At 37.1% G+C, this 23591-nt stretch overlaps 1 protein-coding gene and 1 long non-coding RNA gene across 6 annotated transcripts in view; one reads left to right on the top strand and one right to left on the bottom strand.

Moving 5' to 3' along the window:
• Positions 1–23591, top strand: part of BIRC6 (baculoviral IAP repeat containing 6) — a 176597-nt gene that overhangs the window by 129564 nt on the left and 23442 nt on the right. The window lies entirely within an intron of this gene.
• Positions 1940–6549, bottom strand: LOC129118881 (uncharacterized). The gene is made up of 2 exons (XR_008534023.2): positions 5340–6549; positions 1940–4233 (listed from the first exon to the last, which is right to left on the bottom strand). It is a non-coding gene; the product is annotated as an uncharacterized LOC129118881 (long non-coding RNA).

Genomic DNA, 23591 nt, shown 5'->3' with positions numbered 1-23591 from the left:
CTAGCATGTATTCATTACCACGCATATATGCATATTTCACACTAAAAACTATCATGTAAAACCTTTTCACTATTGTCTTGTATACAGCATGTTTAATTTGAAAGATTTTAGGGACTCTTTCAAATATGTCAGCACTTCTCTTCTTGAACAAAATGCGCAGCAATAAAATTTGCACTTTACAACAGGAGGTTCCCAGCAAACGTGTGACCATACATGACTGTCTTGGAGGTCTAGATTTTGCTAATATAAGAGTTATTTGACTGGTAGGTTTATGGAAACTAATACAAGATAGTATTTGCAAGTGGGAGAGAAGAAAGCAGTATTTATAACAGTCTTTGTAGCTAACAAGATTTACAGAGACTAGACAGTGCAAAGGAATTATGAAACAGAAGGAAAATCAAGTGACTTTTAGAACAGGGCAAGGACTGTCTATTTTTTAATAGGCTTGAACAGTAAGAAGGCAAGTGAAGTTGGGATTTGTCTATACCACAATATTAGGTAGTCTCTTAATGGTAATGTCCTTAGACTAGCAAAGCCTGAGATGACTTAGACTTGTTTAAAGCCAAATATCAGGAGAGGTTTGTTATCACCTTTGCCTTGGAAAACAGACCTCATAGCAAGTTGCAGAATTCTGCATGAACTCTCCTTGTTTGAATTTCCAGGCTTACAGGAAACAGATGATACTGTAGTTTTAGCTGGGGTTTGCTTGAATGCTCCTTTCTTAGGCACCTTTTCCTTCTTTGGTGGACAAAATGCCGTGAGATGTGGTCAGCATAGCCTGTAGTGTTATATGAGCTTAGTTTTGCCTAGGTTTGGCTGCTGAAAAGAGATGATGCATTTCTGTGGGACGGCTTTGCTAAAAGGATTGTCTTTACTGACCAAAGTGTTCCACTTGATGAGAGTCCAATATTTGCTTTTTATGCACTTTTCATAGTTTACCAAATACTACCACATCATGGACTTGTGGATTCATTAATGTTGTGCTGCTTTATCCTGCTGCCATATACCTCAATGTGAACTGTGTCTAATCAGTACTGTGGACAGATCTGTTGAATGTGAATGTGCTGCATTCTTTTTTCTGCCTCTTTTGATGTACCTTTCTTAGTTGAGTCATTGAAGTCATACTGTTGAGGCCCCAGACCATGAACGCTGCTAGTTGGTCTGCTGAAGATTGAGTATTTCTTTTCTAGCAATCACACTTATTCTCAAGGCATTGCATGGTGTTATTTTACTTTCTGTCAAGTTATCCAGTCCCACTGAACTGAGTATGTTAGGTACTCTGAGGCAGGTACACTGAGCTCTTTATTCATCCATCACTGAAGGTGTGACGGTACTGCTGCAGTGTAAATGTTGAATCATCATGCAACTCTGCTTTTCCCTAGACTGTTGACTTTTTGCTGTGTATAAGGAGAGGTAGTTGCTATTAAGATATTTTTTAGTTGGTGAAATTCTTAAGCATATATTGGATTAAATGTATAAGTACCAAAGCTGTTTATTAGAGCTCATTTAACTAAAGTTAAACTTAGGTCCACATGATATAGCCTGCAGGTATTACCTGTTAAGAAAGGACATCAGATTGCTGTTTTAAAACAAAATGTATCTTGTTTGCTGAGGCAATCTAATGGTGATGTTACCCTGTGACTTCCCTCTAAGGACCAAAGCCTTTGCTATAAATGAAATCAGAAGTACAGTGGCAGTTTAGATAGACAGCACGTAATTACTGAAATTAAAAATTCTCCTATCCTTCATTAATGTTAATGAGCTCATTCACTGGTAAAAGAAATCATACTGACCCTTTGCCATATTTGGTTATCATTTTGGGATTGGTTTTTGTCTGTTTTGCGGTTGAAGAGCTTACAAAAAAAAAGGTGCAGTATTTCACTGTAATGCTGTTGTACTAGTTGAATCACGATTTCGAGAAGAGAGCTAAGCACTGAGATGATACGAAATAAAACTGTTTATTTATTTCACAGAATTGACAAGTTTTAAATAACTTCAGGATCAAAATAAAGAGCAGTAATTTCTACCTGAATTTCACTGTTCAGGTTCCTGTAATATTTCAGAGATCCATCTCAAATATCCTGGTATTATGAGATTAAATGCAATAATATCCATAAGTATGTAGATATAAGAAGTACATTGAAAAAATAATAATGGTAATATCTGTTCTGTAGTCTTAAATAAACATTAGTAACCTGCATAATTCCTCTAGAATGTAGCTTAGTTTGACAGAATGCTTTGGTGTTTCATATACTGAAAATAAGTATACATTTCATAGAGACTTGCTGAAGACTGTGGCTGGTGAATAAATTTTCTTGTCTGCATGTGCTTCCTTCCAGTGCAGCCTCAGCCCTGTTTATCATTTCTTCTAGTTGAGCAAGTATTGACTCAGAGTTGCAAAACCAGAATATACCATCTTCCACCTCATTTGTCCATAAGTCAGTGTTACAGTGTGCAACTGACTGAAATATCGTTGCCAAATTCATTCTCTTCTAGGTCCCTGACCTTATTCTGTGCATGTACTGGTTTCAAAGTTCCTTCCAAAGGCTCAGTTGGTTTAGCAGTTACCAAATTCTATACACTAACAAGCTATCAAGTATATAAGAGATGTATTTCTTCACATGTCATTTTATGGAGGGACTGGATGTAGTTTTGTAGCCTAGAAAAAATTGAGCTGATATTCAGAAATGCAGCTGCTCTGTTGTTCCTCTGTGGCACAGGTAATAGTAAGAAAAGTATTTATTAAAATCAGTTTCTTTTTACTTTTTTCATGTTATTTGTTTAATGACTTTTTAATCCTAAGCTCTCAAAAGTAATTTTCATTATAAGGTACATGTGAGATACATTCATGTATACAAAAACTTCTGGGGTCTGAGACTGTCTGCAGCTCTGGATCTAGTTTAAAGGCATATGTAGCTTTAATTGAATATGTGGAATTAGTTTCTAATTCCACATTCTACTAATTTCAGTAGCCAAATGGTTCTGTGAAGTATGCTTAAGAGTTGCAATTCTGGGCCTCAATCACAGACAATGCAAAAAGGGAAAATTTCTTCAGAACTTGGTCCAGAAAGAGAGAGTACAGTCCTCTGGACAGAGGTTAATTAAACCTGTTTTCCATGCCACACTGTGAATCCTTGCATGATATGTTTTACTTGAAAATAAGCATCAGGGTGAAAACATGAGAATTGTATTTGACTTCTTTTAAACACATTCTAAAAATGATGCTATAGAAAATGTAATTTAAGATTTTTTTCATTTGGAGAATATGCATTAGTGTGTCATTGGAATTATTAATATGTCTTAAAAGAAGTACTAAAATTACTCTTTTTTTCACACCACTTTAAAGTATTTTTAATTAGAAAAGCACATTATCAGTATAGCATGATGATATCAAATACAGATTTAGTAAAGGCAAGAAAAATCTAACCTTTTTCAGCTTTCCACAAGACTAACAAAAATGCTGCAGAATATAGTCAATAGTTAAAATTTTATTTATGATATTACAACTTCTAGTATAACAGCATTCCTGTTTCCACACTTACTATACATTAGTGTGAGTCATAAGCCTAAATTACAGTGGCCTAAAAATAAAAAACCCTTTTGCCTGTTTTCTGGTCTCAGCTATGAAGAGACATACTGCACAAAACCATAGAAAGCATGGGACTTGCTTATAGTTGCTCATAGATTTAGTTTATCTCTTTCTGTGTTCTGGTTATTTTCAGTGTTTGGCTACGTTTCTGTCTTGCATGTTTGCTGGCAATAAAACAGTGCCATCTCTGATCCTGCTGTTCAGATTTCATCTGTTACCAACGAAATGTTATATTTGGTCTGCCTCCATTTACGTAATTTAGCACCCTAGCTGGGCTCATAGGTGCACTTTGCAGTCATTGATGCAGCACCCTTAGCCAGACACTTCACTCTGGAATGTTTTTGTTGCTCTTTTCAGAGAGTAGTGGGGTTTTTTGCTTTAAATTTAGAAATCATCCTTACCATTGCAGGTCTTTGCACTTTGTGCTGTGCAATTGATTTTCAAAAATGTCATCAAAGTGTAGTGTAGATGTACACAAAAACAATAACAAATAAATTGAGCACAGTTCCAATAATCCCAAGCAGTGCTAAAATAGATTCTTCTTTTTCCTCTTTCTCCTCTTGCCTTTTTACATCTTCTAGTGTTGTGATGGCAGAGGTCCCCATTTTTCCTGCAAATACCTTCACCAGTATTCTGGCAGCTAGCTAGAAAAAAGAAAGCAAATGGTAAATCTGATCTGCAAACATGCAAGATGTGATCTTTTTAAAAACAATTCTGTAGTTCTTCATACAGCATTTCTTAATGCTGTGTTTAGTGAGTTGTATTTGTCTTTTGTTTTCTTTCTGTATGAACATGTCTGTTAAAAATAAATGTTCTGTAGGTATAGATTTGATAGGAATGAAGAATAGCTTGGTGCTTCAAGCCAGTTAGTATGCCTTAATATAAAAGACATGTAAAATTTATCTTAAGCCAGCTTATTTGTTTATAAAAGATGGTACTGGTGAAAGCAGGTATGTGAGCATTGTCAAATCCTCTGAAATGCCTGGGGAGGTTATATGCAATTTTAGCTTCTCTTAAATATTTAACTGCCATGTAAAAATACCAGTTGAAAATATTCATGCCTGCTATTTTCAAACATGGAAAATATGCCTCCTTAATACAGTATCACAGTTGCTTTTCACCAGTGAGCCCCAAGCAGGCAATTGCAAGTGAGATCTTATCCTTTTTCATGTTTAACAGATCAGCTTTTGGGCATCCATGCAACAGTAAACATTTATCAGAAAATGTCTGTCTTTTGAAATAGAAAGGTGGTTGTTATGTATGCTGATGATTGCAGTATGCCACAGCATGGTAGTACTTTTATAGTAGCAACATTCTATGCAGTGTAAGAATTCAAGTAGACATTTACAGATGCATGTATGATTTGTTAGATTTTTTTATTTGCAGAAGTGAGGTTGGCAGGTCATTTTTATTACTTAGCTGCACTTGTACTCCTAATTTGCAGTCAAATATCTTCTAGAAACATGTTCCCTGTAAAATTATGTTCATTGGTGACTGGGATGTTCATCTTGTATGTAATCTGCTTTGCTGTTTTAGCTTTATTGATCAGAAATTTGATGGGGATTTCTACTAGTTCAGATCACTCCAATTTATTGAAGATATACAATCATTTTATAGTGCAATAGCATCTTTCTCTCCTGGCAAATGGCTTTAATGATTGGAGATTAAGGTATTTCTGCTGTGAGTCTAATTAATGTTATCAGCTCAGAACATATCTTACAGAAAGGTTAAAAAGAAAGGTATTTCTTACCCTACATTGCATCAGGAATAGAATGTCATCAGACATGCTTCTTACTTGTCGATTCAGTGGCAAGCCAGGCTTTTATCTTCATGAAGGGGCTGCTCTCCTCTCTCAGACAGACCAGACAGGAGCACGTACAGTTTCTTGATGAAGAAGTTTATCAGTGAAGATAATAATGTTGCAGAATCTTCCAAATGACTGGTGTTTTTTCTCAGTAATCCACTAAAGCAAGTGTAGTCGAAAAAACAGTAAAGCTCTTTCTCATAATGATCCTCACTGTTGACTAATTCTCATTAAAATTGAGGCTTTTTTTCCTCAGCTGATGCAGAGCAACAAAACGCATGCTGTTCTGTTTTGTCTTAAAAAAAAATACGAACAGCTCCTGGTTTTATTCAGTTATACTTAGTTATTTATTAAGACTTCAGAAACATCCAGCCTTTGATTTACTCTTTGTGGCAGCCGTCTGAAGAGGCTTTCTCACGTTGACATGCTGTAATTCCTAATGCAGCGGACTACGTGCAGTCACACTGTGTGATTTTAGTCCAGCCTGAAAAAGGATGAAAAGAGCTCTGCTTTGCTGGCAGGAGTTGGAACGCTGTCACCCACCTGCATTCAGAGCGTCTGGAAAGAATTCCAAGGTATTCTTCGGAGCATTGCATAACTCAGCCAGGCAAATCTGAAGAGAGGAATGACAGTGGCTTTAGTTGCACACTGTGGTGAGCTGTGACATTGATTAAACATGCACTTGGCACTTGCTGAATAAAGAAGGAGCTACGAGCCACCCTTGCAGACAGTGAGTTGCATAACAATGTGCGATGGCTCTGCTGTTTCATCGGCAGGCCAGGCACATTTTAATCCTGTACCCACGGAGAAAGTGCACGGTGTAAAGAGGAGCAGAGTTAACTGTGCTTGGGCTTTTCTGAGGAAGTGCTGCATGACAAATGGTGACATTAAGGCATTCAAGCTGAAACAGTGTTTCTGCCTTTTGTCTTTTTATGCTTTGTTTGACAGGCAATTGTTTCTATGGGAAATAAATGCTTTTCCTCTTTTTTTCACCACTCAAAGAATGCGGGTTACCTGTAATTAATGGAAACACTTAAAAATAATCCTGTTCTGATTTCTTAGGAAGCATCAACAGAATTTTTTTCCTATTTCAATCAGAGAGGCAATTTTTTCCTGCCCAATTGGAAAGGGGGGAGAACTCTGTAAAGTCTTCTCCTCCCCGTCTCTCCAGACAAAGAAAAAAAAAAAGAAAAAAACAACCCATGCAATTTTAATAGCCTCTGGAAGGAACTGTATTTCAAATAATTTTATTCAGTCACTTTGATCTATGAAGGCTACCAATGCAATGTATTTTCATTGGTGTAGCATAGCTTCTTGCTGTGAATGCAGCTGTATTTTAAATATATCAGAAAACTTGTTTTGTAAAAAATACTTGCAACGCCAAGCAAGTCAGAATTCAAATGTACAAAAATGTACTTTTGTGTATGTTTTTGAAAAATCAAAATGCAGTTAATTAGATTGAGTTTGAACAATAGGAGTGTAACTGGAAAACCTTAATCATTTTCCAGAACAGCATATTTTAGGAGTTACAAGGCATTGTTTGAAATTCAGTGTTGAAAAATCATCTATAGAGAAAGCAGAAGACAGTAAAATCATTGTTTTAAACTCTTCCATTTTCAACTTAATTTACATTACATTTTTTCTCATTATTTTTCCAGAGTACATTTTGGAAAAGTACATTTGTTACCAAGTACATTTGTTACCTTCTTAGTAACAAACAAAACTGCATATTTTGCATGTGCCTTATTTTAATGGTAATGCCACATTTAAAGTACTGTGAGTTGTATGGTACTTCTATGTGGTTTGTCCTGTATCCCAGAAGTTATGTTGCCTCAGTAAAATTGTTTGATTCTAGAAGAATAAACTAATTGGGTTAAATCTCTCCACCATAGCTTCCCTAAATATATATTTTCTAAAATTTATATGTGGTCTTTCCTTTCAAGCTCTTCCCTTTTTCTGAAAACTGCTTCATCTTCAGTTGTCTTGCAATTGTTTTGTGTCTGTGTATCTTGAATATATTTCTGTATTCATTTGGATCCATGGGGAGATACAAAGATTGGGGAGTTTTCAAGCCGCTGTACCTCACCTGCTCAAAATCAAACCCTTTCCCTTGTGAAAGAGGGAAATTGTGCAACGTGAATATTTTATTTAAAGATTAATGATACATTTGCAGCTCCACAGCTAAATAAGATGTACCCACAGAGAGCAGCAAAAAAATCCTGCAACATTTCTTGGCCTGGTTATTACCATGGTTGAGATCTCATCGTGGTTTGCTGTTTTTATAATTGTGCTGCAGCTGGCCCTTCAGTGGCTCAGTGAGGCTTGGGAAACAAACCTGTCTGGGCTGCCTTTGCACACTGGTGATGGGCAGAGCTGCCTCCTGCACAACGTGATCCAGACGCAGCGGTTGCCTTTGCATTGGTATGCAGTGTCTGTGTGGGCATGACGTGAATGGGCTTGGGAAACAGAAATAAATCTCCAGCACAACACAGTAGGGATGGGGAAGTAGCTGCTTAAGCTGTCAGTGGTGGCAAAGAGTTGCTGTTTGAGAAGAAGCAAAGGTTGTCAGACTTAACATTTGTCAGTTATAGGAAACTCAAGGAATTCATCCATGTTGGGTGGAAGCTGGCATTTACAAATAACTTCCTTATAGCATCTCCAGTGTGAAGAGAAAGTTTCTTGCCAGATTTCTCACATGAGTGAAGTGAGTAATGTAGGTTGATTAGAAAAGGCCTTGATTTATCCATAATATTCAATATTTGGAAAGATTTTACATTTTGTGTAAAATAACATTAAGTCATCATTTTATAAACATCAGTTATAAACCCACCTGTTTTGGAGTGAACATTATATGGTTATACAGTATGTGGAGTTTGGACACTGGTATCCAAAAACATCCTAAATTTAATTCTGTTACTTCCATCTAGGAAGAGCTTTCAAGCACTTAGTAAGACTTTGGCAACTCCTCAGTAACTGATTTATGTGGTATTCTGAGAGCAGTGCAAATTTGGTTGATTAGAGGTCACTCTGTTCATTACTGCTGAAGTCACTTCTCTTGCATGGGAATAGACCTTAGGCAGTACAAATGTATGTCATATTTTAAAGATATTCCTACTTCAGGGGAAGTTTCCAAGCTGTCTTGTAAAAACCTCGTGGTATAAATTCAACAATTTACAGTCCCAATCCTTTCATGATCATTATCCTGCTATACGCTACAGCTACCAGTAATGTGGTACACCCAGAGCATCACAATTGCAAAAGGAGCAAGTTCTCTTAAGCGTTTGTTGTATTTTTCCTCATGTATTTTTATGAATTTGTAGAATTTGGATTTTGTGTATGCTAAAGTCATTCTATATGCTGTATTTTTTTCATTAAAATAGCATGGTTTTACTCAGATCATGTCTAGACTTTAAAATCTATTTAGGTTCAAGTGCTCTAATGAAATCCAAAAGATCAGTTGTCCATGAAGAGTGTTTTCCCTTACAGTTGTTCTGAATTTTCCCTAAGCAGGAAAGTACTTGAAATTAGGTAGCACATGTATTCTGTAGGGTGATGTATTCTAGTTTTCTTCTCCAACAATCTCCACAAACTTCCCTTTATGAGGTCTGGTGGTTTTTCAGTTAAATTGTAGAACAATAGAGCAAAGCTGTGTCCCTTGGGAGATGCAGTAGTTTGCATAAATTAAGATGAACTGGTTGGCTTAGCATAAGCAAGAAGTGGATAGCCACATCCCTTCTTTCCTCTGTAGTTTTTTAAATTTTTTTCTCTCTCCTGATAACATAGATACCGTTTTCTTTGTGGTAGCTGTTAGCCTATTTTTTATGATGCAGATTGATGTGTGATGCCCTTGAGTCAGCAGTGATAGGCATGGCAAGGTTTCAAAGTATTTTTTTACTCTTCTGCTGAAAAAAAGAGGAAGGACTCAGGTCCTCCATCTGAAGCAGCGCAAGTTATTTTTATTTAGCTTTTCTACTATTCTCTTTCGTGGCTCTTTCATGTATTTCAGCTCAGCATTGACTTGATGATTTTGGCACTTCAGCTGTACACTTCATCTTGTTTTCCTTCTGATTGAGGAACTTTATTGTTCTTTTAGCTATTGTCTGGGGGTTTTCCTGATTTTGTAACTTAGATGCTGACCCAAAATACCCTTGGAAAAAATCAGTATTCTCTCATAACTTAACTACAGAAGGTTCTCCAGTCAGTTCCCACCTGTCAGTTTTCACTTAGCAAAAATGTTCTTGTTCCAGTTTCCCCCCCCTTGCTCTGATATAGTTCTGCATTAAGAGGTCAATTAAATGAATGTGAAATAGTACCACTTCTTCTGCCACAGCTCTTTCAACACCAGCTTCTCTTGGTACTGGTCAAGCTCAATTCCTGTGACCATGGTCAGAATGGACGCTGCTATTTTGTCAAGAAAAGTACTAAGTTTGACAATTGAACAAAAGTTTAGAAAAAACAGCCTTTGGAAGGTGTCACAGGACATGTCATGTATTTGTTAGGAGAGAAGTATTTAAATCACCGCCCTCAAGTGCTGAAGCAATTCAGAAGTTGGTGACTGATGATTAATGTTCCTGTGATAAAGGTGAGGATTGCAGCCCCAGCTGAGTGTGGTGACCTTCTGACACTGTGCAATCTTCATTTTTCTCTTATTTACTTATATCAAAAAGAATCTCTTGTGTCGGTATTGCCTTTCTAAAGTGGTTAGTAACTTCTGGAATGCTTCAGTTCTGATTGAGTGCTGTTCTCTGCAGCTCAAGAAAGGATTTTTATCAAGCAGGTTTTTGAGACTATTCCTCCACAATGTTTGACTGGTTGGGCTTTATGCTTCTGTGGGAATATTTCAAGTATCATTTTTTTGAGTTCTAATCTTCATAAATTTTGGTGTGTTACAAGAGTCCAGTAGGTGAATATTGAGACCTTAGTGGGCAAGCAGAGTAATGAGAACTGATCGTAGTCCAGGAGGGTGGCTCTCAGGGAACTGCAGTACCACACCAACTTCTTTCTCCTAAGTCCTTAAAGCATCTTAACCATCTGAGAAAGAACACATCTTGTCTGATTTTTCAGATGACTGATCTTGAAAAACAAAACAAAGCTAGAGATTACTGCACTCCCAGCATCTTTTATATGTTTCTTTCTTCAGTTTTGTTATCTTTATTTGGAAATAGTTTTGAAGTAAGAGGATGAAAATATTAGCCCACAAAGCCTCTTATTTCCTATTGCAAAAGAATATGAATATATGCTTGTATTTTCAAAGCACTTAAAGTAGCAGACTGTTTTCTAGTAGATACTGCTTTTGGATTAGAACTATAACAGAATTTTTTTCAATGTCAAAACTGATTATCCATTTGACTGGTTGACAATATAAAAGATTTATGAAAGAACAAATAATAAATTTGTAGTTTCAGCTCTGCTGAAACAGAAATTGCAGAAATTTGTTTTAATTTATAAGGAGTAATTATGTATTGAAACATCATGGCATTGGAATCTTTGAAAATTAGAAACCTAGTTGTAGGAATGAAGTAGCTTAAATTTGATTTGTAATTGGGTACTGGATTGCATGACAGATAAAGCACTTGCCCTTTTCAAGACTGAGGCTTGCTACAAAGAGCTAATTGGAGGTATTTTTTTTCAGCAAATTGGTATTTAGCAAAGTTCACTGAGACACTGGAACTTGGCTTCAATCTTTATCTGTACCTGTACTGCACATTGTTTTATACAGCTTTTAAACATAAATTCATGAACTGGCAGATCTTCATTGATTTTTTCAGCTGGTGGTGTATTTTGCAGCTGCAAGTACAGAACATTCCTCAGACTAGCTTGTGACCTCTGGCCCCCCTCACTTGATCATAGTGAATTAAAGTGCCCATTAAATTTTCCAGAAGGAAAGGATTTTCATGGTTAAGATACTCAAGAAATATCAGGTGAGAAATAGGAGGGGTAAAGACGAGATTTCAGTGGGGCTTCTCACATCCCATGTTGTTCTGCTTCTCATCCACGTATTTTTTTGTCCTGCTGCCTAAATGCTAGAGTGTTTTGCTGTGGAACCAAGAGTGGGGCGGGGTTTTTGTCTGTCACTTTCTTTTTGTAAGCCTTAAATAACAGAAGTTTTTCCAATTGGTAGCTAAGCTTCTGAAGGTGCTTTACAGGACAGTCCTGAAAAGCTAAATAAACAAGATTTCTTCCTCATCTGAGACCACTATGGATTTGTGGACCTTTGTGGTTATTGGATAATATCACTGTCTTGAAAGCAACAGACTGCTGTATCTATATCTGCCTGTCAAGGACCTGTAATTTTTTACTATTCCCCTTTGGATCCACTTAGACATTACTCTTCTGGTACTAAGCAGAGATAGATTTTTTCACAGACCTTTATGCCTTGCACTCCACTGTATAATATATGTCTTATGTAAAAAGAAACTAAACTATGGTGTTTGCCTCCCTGCCTCCTACAGATGAGTTCTCTTTCAGGAAATACTGTTAGATGCTGATCCTTGATACAAGGATGTATAGAAGCTAACAAATCATACATGAGATGCAGCTGGTGTTTGTTTCATTCCTCAGTTGGTTTCTATATGCTTACCTTTAATTGTTCTCTTGAGAAATAAAAGGCCTGGGTTGTTGCCTTCGAAAGTGTCTGGGTTTGGCCGTGAGGGTTCAGTAAAATTCCTTCTGCCAATAGACTGTCACCATCTTGTTGTGATGGCTCTTTAGTTTTGGGAAAACAGTGCAGGCCATTGCCCTGCCTGTTTGAAGGCACAAGGCAGTGAAGTTTAGTCTGAAGGGAGCCTATCCTTAGGCTTTCTTGGGCCATTCATCTTATTGCTAAGGCTCAGGAATGCTTCACCCAGGAGTTTGTTTTTTCCCTTCATCAATTGGAAGCCAACACTGATAGCTGTATTCCTGCTCATATGGGAAGCCTGAGAGTCTATAAGTAATGGATTGGTTTCCCCTCTGAGGGTTACTGGTGAAGATGTTCAGCCAGCCCTTTAAAATTGGAGATACCACACTGCATCTTTCAAAATTTCCAGAATAAATATTCCCAGTCCTACCATTTTTTTCTTATTTTACTTTAGTTAGACAGTGCATCTCAAGTGGTTTCATATAGACTTGGTAATTATGGTTGGGAATATGAGTGGTGGATGTGTGAAATAGATTGCTCTGCAGTGCCACATGCTACAAACATTCACAGATTTTACTAGAGGCATTAAGAATTAATTGTAAGAATTACACCTCATTACTAACAGGCTCAGTCTTTTTTGAAAAGAGAATATGACTTCAAAGAAGAATGTGACACCACACTACATGTCCTACACAGTTCCTATATAGCAGAAATGTCCACTGTGTGTTCTTCCTTTTTTTTAACTCTTGCACCTTCCTGGTAAGATACAGTAAACACTAACAGGACACAAATGTTTTAAGGTACACAAGAGATCTCTGAAAGAACTGTAACACATTTTCAGTTTTTTGTGTTTCTCCATAGTAGTGATTTTCCCAAGTAGTAGCAGCACAATTAGATAAGCTGCTAAAAATTTCCTGACTACAGAAATCCCTTTCTGACTAAAGAAATCCCTAACAATCTCTTTCTGTTCATGTGCAGAGCAGATTGCCAGAGGTTGTCCTAGACATCTTGGCTTTGCTTTTCCTAAGAGCAAGCTCACTGTACTTTCAGGGAAGAGTTTTATCATCTGGGATGTGTGGCTTGATGTGCATTTGAAGAACTTAGTGACGTGAGGGCTGACTTTCATTTTCAGCAGTTGAAAGTCTTATTTATTTAGTCAAGTGATAGGTTTTCATTTTCTAGACAGTAACAACCTTATTTGTCATTTATTTCTTTTGTGTTCTTTTTTCCTCTCATGTTTTTGAAAATAAAACATTGTAAATGTATCTGGCACTTCCCATATTGTTATGCAAGCACTTCCCACTCAGAGTATTTCCTTTCTTATTCTCCTCTGAGGGTATTCTTAGTCCTGAGTACAAATCCAAGGAAATGGATCCCTGTGGTTGAAGGAAGTAATCTATGGCAAATTATTCCAACACAAAGTATAGTTTTTTATTATGGGATTTGTATCTTCTTGTCCTCTCTAAAGGACATCAAGATAACACAGCTTATTAACAAAAGAATATTGTATTTCATTTTGAGTTATTTTTTGTTGCTCTGCTGTAGCATAATGGAGGATGATCCATTTTCCTAAGTGGTGCAGGAACTTGCATGAGGTTGCAGGAAGGTGAAAATTTTCCTATTCCAGAAGGCTTAGAGATGTTTCTTCCTACCATATATTAAATTGGTTGATATATTTACCACATAAGACCTATCTAAGGCACTTTGAATATGCAGTAAATACAGAGAGTTACCTTTCATTTGACTTGGACTCAAGGAAGCTGTAACTTTTCAGCATGCTCTTCGTGTGTTTACTCAAAGCCTTTCTTGGTATTTAAAGAACCTACTATTCTCTGAAAAAATACACAGGAGTGATAAAAGTTCTGTTTTGCATATGCACAGTGGCTCTGCTATCTTGGCCAAGCGAAATAATTAAATATTGAATGCAGAATGAGATGCTTAAATAGTCTCCTTTCTATCCCCTGAGGACATGACCTTGTAGGTGTGCTCACACATACAGGAAAAATAAAGCACAGCAATCACACATCCTTTCATTCCAGTAACAGTCTTGGTATCTTCTGCTGACAGAGCAGAAGACCCAAATCTTGGCCTTTTTCCATCTGCTGAAGTAATAGTTTAAAAACACTCCACAACTCCATTATCTAATTTTGAATTTCTGCATCTATTTCTGCAGCATGTGCAATGAAATGGCAGGTTTCCATCTTATTTCCGATTCCTATCTTATTCTAAAATACTACTGACTGTTTTATGGCCTGGAAGAGGTAATGCTCAGACTGAGGACCATTTCAAGGTGGCTGCTTGCCCACTCCTCTGCCAAAAATAGTGAAATCACTATTCCCTTCTCCATTGCAGGGATGATGAAAGCCAGTGTAACTTTTATAAAAAATCCTGATCCATGTTCTAAGGGTAGTGATACCTTTCCTTTCATCTCTGTATAGTGCTACACACTTGGAACACTAAAGATGACATGATAAGCAAGCCTCCACCTCCTTACTTATTTTGAACTTTTACTTTTTTTAAGAAAGGGTTTGTCTGCAGAGTATTTAAATCTTGTATTTTTCTCTGCAGAAAATATTTCTCTCAGAAAATATTTCTCTTTTTCTAAGTGGAAGATGAATTTGACACTTCTAGCTTACCTTTATTGTTAGATTTATTTTAGTACATCGACCTCAAATAGAAATCATTGGTCCTCTCTATCTTACTAATGCCATAGTGGGTTGTATTAGCAATAAGTTTTTTGTCATCCCTTAACCAGGCAAACAACTTATTCTCATGCAGTCTCTGAATGCCTGTCTTTATATGTGTCTGTTTTCACATTTTTCATATATTTTTAAAATTATTTTTTCTTTTATTTATGCCTTTCTCTATATTGTTCTTTATTTGTTAATATACAACATTCCTGGAGCATTGATGCTTCCAACAACACCAATTGTTTTCTAGATTTCAATGCAAACTTGATTTGGTTAGAGCTTTATGCTTTCTTGAGTTCCTCCCTATTTTGTTGTTTGTAAGAACTGTTAATGGGTAAATCCAGCTTTCTTTCAGAGGAGAGGTTATTAAAAGTTGTGATGGGGTTGGATCCCATGGCAGTTTGTGCTTACTCTTCAGTACTTTGCTCACAGCCTTTCTACACTGATGTCTGCTGGGCCATGCTTAAAATCAAACAACCAATGAATACACAATTTTGCATTTTTAGATTTCATTAATTAATTTTGCTTGATGATGTATTCACAAGCTTCATATAAGATTCCTCTGTAGACTGCAAGAAGAATCTCTCCATTACCTGACCACCCTTTCAGGTTTGTTTGGCGTTCTGTTTAATGGCACAGAGTGATCCCTAGTGGATTCCATTATGAGGGACTAGAGTGCAGCATTAAATAGTAATATCTCCAAAACTGGGGATCATGCATGGCTTTAATAGTCACTTATGCTTTAAAAGCTCACTTTGGTTTTCATGACTTTCGTACTGTTTTGGTTTCTTTTTCCCATCCTTTCACACGCAGGAAATTGTGTCTTGTTTATTGAACTGTACATACTGGCCTAATGAAATAATGCCTCACACTTCTTCTGGCAAAGGGTTTTTTCTGGATTCATGGATACATGTGTTAAAAGTGTTGTTTGACTTGACTTTTAAACAGAACTTTCCTGAAAATATTCAATTCCACCAAAATCAGATGTTCTTTAAAAAATAAGTAAGCCAGGAATGGCCAAGAGCTCTAGTTTTGAGTGCTCATTACTACACCACGGATGACTGTCCAACTTCCCTGAGCGGTGCCTTTTGCCTGTCTAATCGAGCACATTTCCTTTCCTCTTGCAGTTACACTTTTTTTTCCCAAGTTTCCTAGAACACACACTGTAGTAGCAATACCAAGACAGAACGAGGTTGTTAGGCTGCCACTTTATCACCAATAAGAGGGAGAATATTGAGATGGGGTGCCATGCAGATGCTGCTTTGATATTGCTAGTATGTTGCCAAGGGTGGTGTCCCCTCATTTATTAGCCCTTGATGGCCTGTTCTTACATCAATTTACCCAATTACTTTTGAACTTGTGACAATATTTACTACCCTGACATTCAGTGCTAAGCTTTTCCAGACCTTAAAAGTGATGTATTGTGTAGTGTACGTTCTTATACAAATGGCATTATTTCTTCTAATGGTGTGCCCATTCCTTTGAACATATTGATCAGTCCAATTCTATGCACTTTTTTTAGCAGTCATAATTTAAAAGCAATGTCTTTATGATACCCTTCATTAGTCACTGAGGCTGCAATGTCTTTATTTCATTTTAGACAGTGCAGCAGCTCATTCTGTACCTTGTGTTGTTTAGTCACCCTTCTCTCTCTTTTCCAGGTCTGTCCCATCTCTTTTATAAAAGGGGGAAATGCACATGGTGTTGAAGTGATACTAATGATTGAATGCAGCCTCAGTAATTAATTTATAATTTATTATCAGCTTTTCTAACATTAGACCTGATTTTTTTTTGACTGCTAATGGGCTCAGTGCTGACATCAGAAGGACAAAATTTTCAAGTTGTGTCTGAACAATAATAGTAATAATTTGGAGCATGACACTGTACCCATCTTAAATTCAGAGGCCCACCCTTCTTGTATTGTTTTTCTGCTCTGACGTGGGCTTTGTGACTCATGGCCTATAAGGGTGCTTAACCCCTTTCTCCTGCTTCATCATTCAAGGGACAAATCTCTCCTGATGTCATCTTTCTTAGTACTGAAAACAGTACTGTGAAAATGCTGGTGTTATTCCTATTTTAAAATAAGTGAAGGAGAAGTCAAGCTAATTAAATTACTACAAGATGACAATATTTGGAAAGCTTTTGTTTTATTTTTACTCAAAGGCTAATGTTTTCTTAGAGATCTGATTTTGAGCAGCTCTGTGGGCAATCTCTTTTTCTATCAAAGCAGAGCAGAGCACAGCGTGTTAATTAGGCCTATTATAAAAGAGGCTTGCCCTGGGTTGATTGTGAAACAGAAAATCAAGAGGCAGCAGAGCATGACGTATTTGGAACTGACACTATTGCCTGCAGCAGGGACTGCATTCATACATCATATGTTTGCAAAGAGGCAGCAAATGGGGGCTGAAGAACAGCTTCAGTTTTGAAATATTTAGCAAAAGGGTGTGTGGCCCTGTTGCAAAAATGGAGTGCCTCACTCGTGCTTGGCAGTATATGTGGCCACAAGACTGTCTTCTGAAGGTTTTAATTAAAAATACAAAATTAGTGCTTCCTTTGTGTGTTGTTTTTGTTTTTGGGGGTTTTTTGAACAGTGGTGTTCATAGCAGCTGAGAGTCTTTAATATGATAATGAGATCCTGAAGTCTTTAATCTGATCATGGCTATGGGTGAATAGCATACTGAGACATCCAAAAAAAAGTCCTCACTAATTACTTAGCATGTTTTAGAAATTGTGTAAAATTGACAACTTTTGGATCTTACTTTTAATTTATTTGGAGGTTTAAAAGCATGAAATAAAAAAGAAAAATGTAGTGCCAGGTGAATGTGGTACTGTGGTCATGGCCTTAACATTGGCCTTAAACTTTAGTAAGTAGCAGGGTAATAAGAATGTCTTATTTTACTTTGAGCTTCTTAAGCTGATGATCCCATGTCTTTTAAACTTTATTACTATGAAAGAAAAAATAGGTTACTCAGAATACATAGGTATTTTCTTGGGGTTTTTGCAGGGGAGACTTGGATATATTGTAGTAAATTTTTAGCATTTGTGCATGATATGAATAAAACAGTTTTATAATATAATTAATCCACATAACTGGTATTTATCTTTCACATTGCTTAAAACTGAGGGTTAGATGGCTACTTCAGGATGAGTATTTAACAAAACACATTAACCTTCTCAGGAAGATGAAATATCTTACTGAAACAGATCCAAAACAAAATAAGAAATGAGGTTTGAAGGCATCTCTTGGGTCACTGGAAACTTTATCCCATGCAAGAAGGAGGCCTCCGTTATATTTCTGGGGTTTCCAAATGGGCTCTTTCCTGAACACATTTTTCTGTTCAGCTACTTCCTTTTCCTTGATCATTCATTATCATCTCTCTCATATTTGTGGTGGTAGATCTCTTTGAGAAAAGAAACAAAAGGACTGTAGTTTTGGAAGAGTTTCCAGTTGCTGCGGCGGCTGCCAGCACAACCTTCTTTCCTTCAGCAAAGGCAGAGCATCAGTCATGTGTCTTGGTCCAAAGTAAAACAAGATTGTACAGAAGAAAAATACTTCTGTGGGCCTCTAAAATCACTGAATTTCACTAAGTCCTTAAATAATGAGTGCAGAAAATGAGAAGTTACATACAGGAGAGTATAGATTGAGAGTATATATAGACAGCTTTTGTCAGAGCCCAGAAGAAAGGAGAGTCTGCATCTGGCACAGTCATAGCTGTAAAACTGGTAGAGGTGTTGATTTTTTATTTTTCCTCAAGGGGCTGTTTGGGGTTTTTTTACACCAAGTTTCTAGGCTCCTTTGGGGTAGGAATTACTAATACAGTCACAGTGAGAATTACAGTGGGAAAGACCTTGACGCTAGATGCAAGTAAATAAGAACTTTTCATCATTTTCTTACAAATTGTTCTTCTGTATTTGTCTCTTTAATTTGCTGTAAAGTGTGAAGATTTTTTTTATATAATGGATATACTATATTAATAGTTTGCCTCATTTTAGAATAAATGTGCGTATTCTTTGTGATGTTTTAAATATACTTTGCAATGGAAATAATCTTTTTCATAGCCAGTTAAGTTGAACTGAGGATGTTAAATCAATTGCAAAAAAATTTATTGCTGTTCAGTACTGCCTATTTAATGGGCCATTAGGCCTGGCTATTCTTTGTTTGAATATTGTATAATATTAAAAGAAAGCAAAGGAGTATTAGACTCAGTTGGGTCATTATCTTGCTACAGATATATATGAAGTTTAAGGTGATACCTTGATCCTGTGAAACTACCTGCCCTCATATCCTTCTTTTTCATTATATTAAGGTTGTAACTGGATATGGCTAGTCTTAGATAGTTGTAAGAAATAGATCTATATTAGTGATGAACAAATAGATTTGTGGAAAGCAATTTAAATGTTCTGAAATCACACATGATCATTAAATGTTAATCAGTTGCTTCCCAGGAATAAGCTGGCATAGGTTAAAAATTCTCAAAAATGCCTTAACATCCCATGATGTTTAGGCATGTGAAAGACTGCAGTTTTCAAAAGACAGGATGCTCAGCAGTTTGTGGAACTCAAAAATTCTTAACAAAACTTCAGTCATACTCCTTTTCCTTCCACCCAAATCAGACTTATTGTTACTAGCATAGAAGGGAGATTTAGTTTCATGAAATCTCTATTTTTTTACCTCTTTAGCCTTTATTCAGCATCTTTCTAAGTTGCAAATATTGTGGCAAGAGACTAGCTGAATTCCCCTAAACTATGAGATGTTTTCTAGATGTTTGTCATCCCCACCTATCTTAGCAAATGGCAGTGACCTTGCTGAGGTGCTGAGGTTTCTGCTTCTCAAAGTACAACAGAATAAATTTAGACCTGAGGTACTTTTTTAATGTGAATTGTGAGTAAATATGTATGCTGCCTGTTGCCCCTGAACTTCCTTGCTAATTATCAGGGACAGTAAGAACACTGACCCATTTTTTGGATATGTCCATTCATAATTGCTTAATTAATAAAACAAGGTTAATAGAATAAAAATGCTACTGGTAACAGTTATGTGTGGTAGCACTGGTATTCCAGCCTTTAAGACCATTGCTGTCATCATCTGGCCACCGGCCCATGGTGCTGTTGCCTGCTGTTCTCTGTCACCTCCTGCCCTGCTCTGTCACCCTGGGCTGTCACAGCTGCCTCCAGGCCCCAGCAAGGGGCTGTGATGGTGTCCTGCAGCTGCCTGCTCCTGCTCCAGGTTCAACTGCAGGTTTTAGCCTGTGCTCTTCTTCATGCTCTGCTGGCTGAGCTGGTTAACTCTGGTGTAGCCAGCAGGTGAGACCTTGATGTGTATTCACTCAGTGCAGTTTGAGAATCCCATGGCAGGCTGTGGGGAAGCAGCTTGGCTCAGGTGGTGCAGAAGCCAGTTCCCAGTTCCCAGCTCTGGTTTTGGAGCCTTCTCTGGAACACCACCTTGTCACAGGCAGACCTATCCTGACAGCCCTGCTTAAGGTGGACAAGGAAGCAGGATAAAACCTGAGTGCAAACCCCTGCCTTGAGTATAGAAATGAAATAATTTAATCTTTGCTTTTGATGTAAGTATGTGTCATACAGTCATCATTTGAAGATGTGCTCAGGATAGCCAGCAGAAGTTCACATGGGCTCTCTGGGGCAGCAGTTCTGTTTGAGAGTCAACAAGGGGGAGCTTCTGTGGTGCTGGGAGCTGAACATTCCTGAGCACTTCATTGACCCACAGAATCAGGGAGCACCAACAGCACAAAAATGGACAGATGTGACAGCACAGCTGGTGGGAGCCTGACAGCCTGGACACTCTGAGTGTACTCAGTGCGGGAGACTGAGAGCCCCAAACGGAGCTCTGGGTAAAAGGTATCTGTCATTATCTAGTAACTCTTTTGTCCTTGGGATAACAGACACTCATGGATAAATATCCATCTGTCGTTTTTACAAAGCCAAGAATGTTAATCTCCCATTTCCATTCTTAGGAATGCTGTGTATTTGCAGTTTGGTGTGCTTGCATGCATGCCAGTATAAATCAAATGCTGTCGATGCCTTCTCACACAACTGAAGTACCCATACAGAAAGATTCTGACACATTAAATATGTTCTAGTAGTATTCAAATTATAGGTCTGGTATAAGCAGAAGTATTTGTTTCTATTTCATGGTGTGTTGGATTTTTTTCCTATAAGAAAAGCTATCATATTTAATTCAGGTAAAGTGTTATGATACACCCTCATTGCTCAATTGAGTCAGACAAAAAAAGCTGGATATGTTCCCAAGGGAGGGCATACTTTGAAGAATACAGTGGTTTACTTTTAACATGTGTTCTTCACTGAAGTTTATATTTGCTTGAAATCCAGATTGTTGACATCTTAGTTGGCCAGATACCTGTATGTGAGGACAGTAGTCACAAAGTTCCATTGCTTTTATTTGATGGAGATAGGCATTTTAATTTTCAAGTTTGTATTTTATGTTTTAATTCATGTTTGTAGTATTTCAATTCAGTTCCCTTAAAGGACCTTGTTACAGGATCTTTTTTTATTTTATTATAAACCTGTGTAATTTATATTTCTGAAATACATAATGATATCTGAAGGAAAAATCTTATTCAGAAATCCTGACTAAATGTGCTGCAAACACTAAAAGCAGCAAGGACAGTGTTGGAGTGTGAGTGGCACAGCCTGAACTGAAGTTCTACTTGGGATGCTGCTGGATGTGTTAAACCTCTCTCAGTCCAGAAAATTGCTGTTGGGACATCTGTAGCTGCAGCTGGTCACACCAGAAAGAGGTGGACAGGTTAGCAAAGAGTAGATCTGGTCCAGGGGTGTAATGTACAAAATAGTATCCTGATGTCCTAGTGGCTTAAACATAGTGTCTTAAAAATTACCTAGAGCTCAACAAACTGCTCAAGTCTTCTTCACCTCTTTCAGAAAGCAGAGCTGTGTCTGCTCTGAGCATACACTGTAATCAGTTTGGCATTCTTTCAACTGAAAGCAGGCACAAGGAGTAGGTGAACTGCCAGATGAAGATAATAAACAGATAAAGATAATAATAAAAATTCTAGGTTCTTTCCAGCAAGTTTTTCTGATATTTATCTAGAAATACAGTCTTGATGAACATTTTGGGGCTTTAGATTGGGGATGGAAGGGAGTTGAGGCATTTTGGGCAGAAAAATACACTTGAATGAGTCACAATTCTAAGTAAATATAATAAAGGAGGAAAATAGGATAAAACACATAATGGTACCAAAAATTGAGTTCACAGAGTCTGGCATTAAGGTAAAAGAAATTAGTAGTTGTTCCCTAAAAGGTTGTTTAAATTGAAGCCAAGTGAATGCATTTCATTTGTTTCACATGGGAATTATAGCAAAGCAGTGCAAGTGAGTTAGATCTGCTAAAACCAGGAATCTCTCCCATCTCTCTGGAAAACATTCCCACTTGAAAGTTATGTCGGTTCAGTTCCCTTCATGATGGGAGTTTTGAACTTAACTATCCATTTAGCAAAGGAAAGGGCAAGCCAGCATTGAAGGATTTGAAATTATGTATTCTGGTCTCATGAAAATTTCATGGTTAAGATAAATAAATAAAAGGTTTCCAGAGTGAAATGCTGTGGTTATCTAAGAGGTCATATCTCTCCCTCACTCACCATCCTCATAATAAACAGCTATTGATTAAATTGAGGAGCCACTTGGTCTTTAGCACTACAGGTGGGAGATGGTTTCTGGCCAGGGCTATGGTAGGATATATTTTATGCTTGCCCTTTTTTCACCACCCTCCTTTTCTTTTTTTCTTTTTTTCTTTTTTTTTTTTTCTTTTTTTTTTTTTTTAATGTATGTGTGTGTGTGTTTGGTTTTTTTTTTTTAAATCCACTCATAATCAGATCCATATGTGTTTATTTTTACATATTGTGGGTGCTTTTGTGTGGGCAATTATTCTTCACTAGTAACTGAGCATAAAAAATGGAGGCATATATATATAAAAATATATATGTAAAGGTAAGAATCAGCAGGTAATTCAAACTGGTTTTCTTAACATCACTGTTTAAATTCAGTTTGCTTTAGATATATGGATTATTTTGACATGGGTTATTTTTAGAGCCATGATACCAGGCCTGGCAGATTAATATTTTGTTTTTTGGTAAATTTTCTTCCTATTCAATAGCACTTCACCCAGTTAAGAGTTTGTACCACTGTAATAGATTCAAAAGACAAATAGCAAGCTATTGATCAAAGAAGTCCTGGCAGAGATAAATCCGGCCTTAAACCTGCATAAACTGGCTTGTTGAATTTAGCTTGGCTATTTATACTGTCCCATCCTGATGTATTTAGAGCTAAGGGTTTGGTGACAGGAGTTGAAAGTCTCTGATCTGCTTTAGCTTGGAGGATGAGATGTGCTAAATGAAACATTAAAGAGTTCTTCTCTGCTTTGTTCTGTTCTAATGCAAGTTGTCAGGGGCTTTTTGTTGTCTGGCCTTTTTTGCTGGAAAAAGAATAAATTTATTCTATCATAAACTCAGTCATTTGTGAATACTTTAAACTGGAGCAAATATTTTCTGCAGTTAGGTTAAACATAGCATGTCCTAGGGGCAGAGGAAGCAGCTGTGTTAAAGTATCTGTCTATTGCTACATTTTCAGGATTTCTATTAATGATACAAAGTCAGTTGAAATGACATCCATTACATATTTGTCTAAACAAGTGGAGAAGAAAAATAAACAATGTGGTGCTAGGGAATCCATTAGAATTGTGTATCTCTGCCTGTCTTCCCTAATCAGAGGGCTGATATCTGTATTCTACCCACAGTTACTTCTGAAGCACTTATATATCACACTGAAAAGCACTAAGACAGTGAGGTTTGCCTGCCTAATCTATGTTCTTGCTCATCTTTGCTGTTTTGTGGTTTAT

The sequence above is a fragment of the Agelaius phoeniceus genome, chromosome 3 (genome assembly GCF_051311805.1).
Source record: "Agelaius phoeniceus isolate bAgePho1 chromosome 3, bAgePho1.hap1, whole genome shotgun sequence".
Lineage (NCBI taxonomy): Eukaryota > Metazoa > Chordata > Aves > Passeriformes > Icteridae > Agelaius > Agelaius phoeniceus.
This window is presented reverse-complemented; position numbering and strand designations above follow the sequence as displayed.